Raw genomic sequence first — 8,509 nt, 5'->3', positions numbered from 1 at the left:
TGATGTTTTATAATGTCATAAATAATCTCTTTTAGTCCTTGAGAAACTCTATGGAAATGTATACTAGAAGAGAAGATCCACAATGCTATGTGTAATTTTTTATACTATATTCTTAACTCATTATGTAATGATAAATACTAGTCAATTTATTTCCTTATACCTTAACCTATTGTTCCATTTATTCTTTCCCTAAATTAGTGCATGTAGTTGTAAACATTTTCAATTCAATGTTGACTTAAAGATAAATATTGTATATGTATAGTGCAATCTTGCTGTGAGTGTTTCAATTGTTGGGAGAGGAAATATGGTTTCTCAAGGGCAAGTTTCCCCTTTTCTCATGCATGTGGATACTTTGTTCGTGCTTGTGCCTATTGTGATGATGGTTGGTTCTTGTCAGGTGTTTTTTCCTCTATGGTTGTGGTCGCCTAGCCCTTTCGATTCTTGTGCTGCTAATGGTCAATTTTCTCTTGGGAATTTTGTCAGGGTTAGTGTTGTGGGTGTTAGTGTCCCCCTCTGAGGCATGTTTCTATTGTTGTTGGTTAGAGCTTTGTTCATGTAGTTACATTTGTTGTTCCTCATCCTCTCGAGAGGTAATCTCATCCTCTTCTTTATACCAAAACTTCCCCTTTTTTGGCGTGCAACCAAGATGTGGTGGAAAATGAGGAAGTTTACCAATATCGTGGTTTGATGTGTAGATTTGCTGGTCTTTGGCCTTCTCTCTTGGATCTTCATTGCTTAGTGTTGGATTCTTTGAAGTCCTCAGTGTCTAGTAAAATTGAACTCTCTCCTTATGCTAAAGGCTTTTTCGTTACTTTGTTTGCTTCTTTTGAAAATCGAGACTGGGTGTTGAGTAAGTTATGGGCTTGGGATGTAAACTCTCTCTTGATTAAACCCTAAATAACTTCATTTAAACCTCTTATTGAACCACATAATGTGTATTCAATGCGTGTTAGACTTCCCAATCTTCCCCTCCAATTTGGGAGTTTTCTTGTTACAAGACCATTAAAAATTCTATCAACCACTTCTTGAAGATTGATGATTCCACTTCTCTCATGAGTCATTCTCATTTGTACACATTTTTATTGACATTGACATCTCCATGCCTCTTCATGGGGACATAGTTCTCATGGTTGGGGATAGGCCATGGACTTAATTGCTGGATTATGAGGGCATCCCTATTCAATGTCATCAATGCTTCTCAACTGGTCACTTGGCCACAAGTTGCTCTCTCTTGCATCGTAAATGTGCTGCTACTTGGTGAAAGGATGCTAATGGTGATCAAATAGCTGTCCAAGCTTTCAATTATTCTTTTGATGACTCCTCCAAGGATGATGATGAACATCTTGCTATTGGTGTGGCTTCATGCCCTATGGAACCTATTGGGGAATGTACTGCTTGATGCATGCAAGCAACTCTACTTGTTGCTCCTGTTTAGGTCTAACCCATGGTGGAGGATGTTCCTCCTCATCTAATTTTTCTTTGTATGACAATTACCCTTTGTGGGGGTTTCCCCTCATGCTTAACCTTTTAATGATGTTCTCGATGATAGTATTGCTTAGACTGTTGTTAATTGACATAGGAAAGGTCTTTCTTCCTCCTCTTTCCAAACACTTCTCCAAGTTGTGGGTGAAAGTTCTACCCACTCTTGATGTGGGTTGTTGGTAGTTTGTAATTGTTCTATTAATGACCTAAGCTTTGTAAGTGGTATGTTAATGGCCTGTGTAATGCTATAAATGGTCTATTTTTGGCCAATGTATATTTGCCTTTGGGGATTTTGGTTGTAAAGGGTTAACACCCTAGTTTGTTACTTAATTAATAGAAAATGTGCCAACAAAGATGTTAAATATTACAACTTTTTATTTTATTTCCTTGGTTGTTAAAATGGGATTTATACTTCCTAATATGCATCTCTTAGAAATTTGCATGGGAAATATTCTTCCAATTATCCAAGAGAAGGTCATAATTCAACCATGTGATGCCAATTATCCAAGAGAAGATCATAATTCTTAGATGAAATAAAGAAATGTGTAGACTTCAACTACTAAATGTAAGAGGAGAGATAATGCAAAAAATTTCTTACAAACCCTTGGACTATTAGAGGTTATATACACATACAAATTTAAGATTTAAACAAATAAACAAATAACACTAGATTAACATGAAAAAATCCTTACAAAAAAAACCCACACTCTAAAAACACAGTGCTCAATTGTATTATTAGTAACAACAATTACAATACAAAGTACAAAGTTTATGCTACAAGAGTAGATGCAATAGTAAGAATTTTCAATTCTGATAAGATAATGACATCTTAGAAAATAATCAACCATTCTCATGAAATTCTCTTGAAATCGATTAAGGCATATATACATATACATATACATATACATATACATATACATATACATATACATATACATATACATATACATATACATATACATATACATATACATATACAGAGAGAGAGATGAAGAGAGAGAGAGATCAACAAATGAGGTAGGTGCCCATGGTTTTCAAAACCAATTTCCATGCTTAAGAGGTAAATTGTGTTGAAAACAAAATCTTGTTAATCCCATGACATGTTGCATATAGCAACTTCCAAAGCAACAACACCTATCTCATCCATAATGGTCATCTTGCCAAATAAAATGTAATTCAATAAAGAGATTATCATGACCAAGAATAGGTGCCTTCCTTATCTCATACCACTTGTCAAAAGCGAATTCCACCATAAATGGTAGTGACTAAATAATAACTCCTTATGAATCTTCCACTGAACTAGCGATTGTCATAGTCATAATGAAAGTTTTTCATAGTTCCAAATTAGCATCTTAAGACACTAGTTACCTAAAAAATAGAAACTCCAAAAGTGGGTGCCAACTTCCTAGAAAGTAGGAATCCATATCATACACTCACCTTTTATGTAATTTTCCACCTCACCAAAAGGTCCCACAAAGATGACATGAGATTAGGAAGTTAGAAACTTAGGATATAACAATATATGCAACAATTAATTAAGTAATTCAACATGTTAGGACACTAAGGTTGAAACACATTAATCCCAACATTCTATCACTTTTCAAAAACTTGTGAGAGTCAAAATTCTTTCATCTATTCAGGGCCCCAAGGCCCATAGAACCAACACACCATCTGAAATTCTCAATACTCACTACCTTTGTTAATACATTTGCAACATTTTCCAAAGTGTTAGCCTTTTCCATCTTCAACCATATTATGTACAAAGTGAAACTTCACATCAATGTGCTTCGTTTTGTCATGGCAAGTAGGATTCTTCGCTAAGAAAATAACACTCTGGTTGTCAAAATAGATAATAATATATCCTACATCAAAACCAATATTAGAATACAATCTCTTAAGCTAGATGACTTCTTTACAAGCATGAGTAGCTATCATTTTCTTTACTTCTATAGTGGACAAAGAAACTACAACCTGTCACATACTCATCCAACTGATAGCATCACCAAATATCATAAACACATATCCATTGATGGATCTTTTGTTGTCAATGAAACCCTCCCATTTTGAATCCACATATCCATAGATGCAAACATAATGCTGAGGTCTAGTAGGATAACCATGAAAACACAAGAAATACATTGAAGTACCCCTCAAATACCTGAATGATCTCTTAACCACATCCCAATGCACTTGTCCAAGATTAACCATAAACAAAGTAAGAACTCCCACTACTTGGGCAATGTATGGCCTAGCGTAGACCATAACATACATCAAGTTCCCAACAACACTTGCATAAGGTACTCTAGTCACGTCCTCCATTTGAGTAGATTTTAGAAAATCCTCAACAAGAAGCTTCATCCCTTGTAATACTAGAACAACTAACTATTTGCAAGCTATCATGTTGAATTTCTCCAACAAAGAGTTAACATACTTACTTTGGCTCATCTAAAGCTTTGTACTAGCTCTACCTCTGATGATCTTAATCCCAAGAATATACCTCACTACACATAGATCTGTCATCTCAAATTGTGTTGCTAACTGATACATCAAATTTGAAATAATTCTCTTACCATTCCCAATAAACAACATATCATTTACATACAAGACTACAATGAGAATGTGATTATTTTTTAGATTTTTAATACACACAACAGTCATATTTAGATCTTATAATTCTAAAGATAACATATAGGTAACCAACTTTTTGTACCACATTCTAGGAGACTATTTCAAACCATGTATATATTTATTCAAGTTATAAACAAGGTACTTTTTACCTTTTCCAATGAAATGATTTGGTTGTGACATGTGGATTTTATACTCTGAATCACTGTGAAGGAATGTTGTCTTCACATCCATTTTCTTGACTTCCAAGTCATAAGACATTGTGCGTTATACCATGAATTGAATGGATGTCTGGCGGTGTTGAAGGTGTCTTCTCAAAACATGAATGCGTTGGTTGCTTTCCTGGAGAAGAACAAGCAAAATAAAGAAACGATGATCATTGATGACGAGCCAACCTCTAGTTCTATTCTACACTCCTCCAGACATAGAACCAGGCAAAATACTAGTGAGCTGGAGTTGAAGACCAAAGACAATCAACAGATGCAGGAAAACAAAGAACTGAAAGAGGCAGCTAATGCGATGATGATGCTGGTCAAGGATGCGGAAGAGACTATAAAGATCTTCATCTGATATGTAATCTGGTTTTAGGTTGCCAGTCTCTTGTTGGCCTTGACCTGTTCTTTTCCTTGGTTGCTGTTCTTTTGCAACCTTTCTCTCTTTGTTCTATTCCTTCTATTTCTCTTTTGCTTATCTCCTCGTTATGTAAGCGGGTTTCGGGTCCCTTAAAACTTGTTTTTCCTTAATAAAAAACTTGGCTACAAGAGAATATTTCACCATAATCAATTCCCTCCACCTGAGAACACCCCTTAATGACCAATCGTGCTTTATGCTTCTCAAAATTGCCATCTAAACCCAATTTTTTCTTAAACATCCAACAAGTTTCCATCATTTAGTGAAAGGTACCAAATTCCATGTAACATTCTTCTTTAATGCAACTATTACTTCATTTATGGTTTCCAAGTGGGAATCTACATCATGCATACCAATAGCCTCTTTAATAGTCTTAGGCTCATAAATGTTAGCAATCAAATATAAAACACAACTAGAATCCAACAATGGATATTCAAGCCTTGTTGATTACTAATACACATAGACATCCACAATTGTTGAGGTTGAAGTTCTTGTTGCTCTTTAAAAATTTTAGAGTTGCTTGAGCTCTCCTAACCATTAGGCCCAATAGAAGTGTGTAGTCCATCTTTTATCAAAGTAGATGGCACCTAAACTACCTCCTTTTTCTATTTCTTTTCTTTCTTTGATTGTAAAACAATAGTGGAAGGTTTCAATTGTTAAAAAATCACACTTTTGTACTATAGAGCACCTTCTTTGCAACTAGATTCCAAAGCTTGTAACCTTTCACACTGACACCATAACTAATGAAGATAAACTTAACTGAACACATGAGAATAAGCCTCACAACAAAAGAGTTTGAAATATCTCATTGAGGGCTTCTTACTAGACCACACCTCCACGGGTGTCTCATCAAAAAGTGTCAAAGTAGGAGTTGTGTTAATTATATAACATGTAGTGGCTACAACTTCAGCCCTACACTTTTATTCAAGGCCAACACCATTCTACATACTCCTATCCCTCTCCATCAATGTTATGTTCATCCTCTCTACAACTTCATTTTTTTGTGGAGTGTATGGAGTTATATTATATCTCTCAATCCCATGGCCCTTATAGAACATGCCAAATTTTCTCAAACAAAACCCATCACCGTTGTAAGTCATCAATCACTTAATTTTTTATGAGTATGGTTTTCAACCAAGGATTTTAATTCCTTTAAATAACTAAAAAATTCATATACATCTATGAGGAAATGAATAGATGTCCTACTATAGTCATATATGAAAGATAAAATACACATATCTAGATATCGAAGGAACATTAACATGACCAAACATATTTGAAAGAATATAATCCAAAACCCTAGAAGAAGTATGATAACTAGAATAAAAAGAAATATAGTGTTGTTTTTCATATATAAAATGTTCACAAAAAGCGAACTCAAGATTACAATCATCAAGGAACACTATGAGAATAATTGCTTGAATCTACTACCCAAATCCAACCTCACAAAAGATATAATTAAAAACTTACAATATTCAATAGGCACTAACCTACTAAAGGCACCAATCCCCAAATATACTTGCACACACTAGTCTATATGAGACACGAATCCCCTAAGATCTGAGCACCAACTTAGCATATGAGACACCAATCTCAAATACAACAAGATATACAAGAGATATGTTATCCAAACCTTCAAGGCTGAATATCTTGTATCTTCTTGATCTAATGTTCTTTAGAATACCCTCACACCTTATATGAGACCTCCAATTGATTTCAGATATTGACTAGATAGTTTGTACAACTTTTACCAGTTATTAGTGTAATGTGGTGTAATGGGGTTCACTAGTCTAAATATGCAAACTAGGAATCTAACCCATTTATATCAACATATATTTAAAGAATAATAAATTAGCACAACTTCAGACCCTTGGGAGAGATAGGCACTATGATTGGTTATTCTTCTTTTGTGATTTGATATGTCTGAATAAGATAAAATAAGAAAATACAAGAATTGGGTACACAAATGTAAATTTGAAAATAATAAGCATGAATAGTAAGCTATAGAATAGATATGCAAATTATGAAGACAAATATGAAAAGAGAAGTTAGGGAGGAACCTGCATTTGCAATTTGAGCTTGAAAGTGTTAGTCTATGTAGCTAGGTGCCATTGTCCTGAAGATGTTTGATGCAAATTTCATAAATAGATTCTAGATTAGGATGCCCTACAAATGATCTCCCTAAAATTTTGTCATAAACATGTGGAACATTGTAGCTAAGCTACAACATACAGGGTTTTTTGCTTCTTCAATGTTTGAATCTATTCATCTTAGTGTGCAATTCACAAATTTGAATCCCACACACAAAAGAAAGAGATAAAGGTGTTGGATTGTATAGAGTCTTGCGTAGTTTGAACATTGGATAGGTGTTAACCTCCACTACAACAATGATAATTAGAAAAATAGAGCTTACCCTTATAGGGAATAGGGTAAATCTGAAATAAAATGTTGAATTGACAAGATTATATCTCAAACTTGATAATGTTGATGATTTAATTATCTTTGGATAAAAACATCAAGTGTCGATGCAATAACATGACATGACAAGGTGAAATCAATCTTGAAAACCTACTTTCATGAGGATTGTTGTAACTTGATACCCTATAATGCTTAGATCTAAAGAAATTTGCTCATATATTTTTTCTAGGAATGATCTCAATAAATTTTATATCAAAATGAATTAGGAAATATGCTCTTATATAGGGTTCCAAAATGAATGAGGAAATATGCTCTTAGATAGGGTTCCCAAGGTATTTCATAAATTAGGCCAACCTGCAATGATCATGTTTAAAGATTGAGATAAAAAAGCAACTGGTGGGAACTAATACATCGACAAGTTCAAATTCAAACCCATTCTAAGTGGACTATGGTGCTTAGCAACCTAATCCATGGGGAATATGGCATCTATCACCCTAGTCCACCTGGACCATAGCACTTAGCAACATATTCCATGCATAAATGGGTGGAACATAGGTGGGTGTATAGTGCACATGCTTAAAAAATAGAATTCGATCACCTCGTGGAAACATGACAACGATTTGGTAAACATGACTAGAAATAGTCTTGGAAAGAGCTATGAGGGGACACACTAAGGCAAGGGCCCAAAAATGAGTGTGAAATTATAAGGGGTTACAATTTATGATATTACATCTATCCACCACGTTAGAAGGAGTATGAACTTAAGATCACACTCATGGTCACATAGAAGACAAATAGAGAGAAGGATTGAGCAACTAGGAGCAAGATTAAGAAGGGGTAAGATGTCACTAAGTTTGAGAGAACAAGACCCCAACCTTAGGATCTTAACTCACACTATCACATCCAAGGAAGGACACATAAAAGAAAAAATAAAACAAAGTAGATCCAAGCAAAAGGGAAAAAAGGAAAACAAAGATAAACAAAAAGAAACATAAAAGGGGTAAGTACTTAAAACAAAGGCTCCGATTCAACTAGCTGAAGAGACCTTGATAATAAAAACATCTCAATTGCTAATATCCTTCTCAAAATGTTATTGCAAGAGCACAACTGGTCCTATAGAAAGAGAAAGACCATACACCAATTGATGAGACAAGAAACTGTGATCCAACATTTAGCATGGTGTGTTTTGCTATGAGTGCAGGGGAAAACCAGAATTCAACTAGCCAACAAAGTGTGTTTTGTTTGGTGGATCATGTTAAAGGCATGGATTCTACTAGCTAGCAAGTTGTGTTATGCTAGGGGATCCATGAAAAAGAGGGGAAGACAAAAATTCCACTAAAAAACAAAGTGCATT

This window comes from Cryptomeria japonica, chromosome 5 (assembly GCF_030272615.1).
Source record: "Cryptomeria japonica chromosome 5, Sugi_1.0, whole genome shotgun sequence".
Taxonomy (NCBI): Eukaryota; Viridiplantae; Streptophyta; class Pinopsida; order Cupressales; family Cupressaceae; genus Cryptomeria; species Cryptomeria japonica.
Note: the sequence above shows the minus strand (reverse complement) of the source record.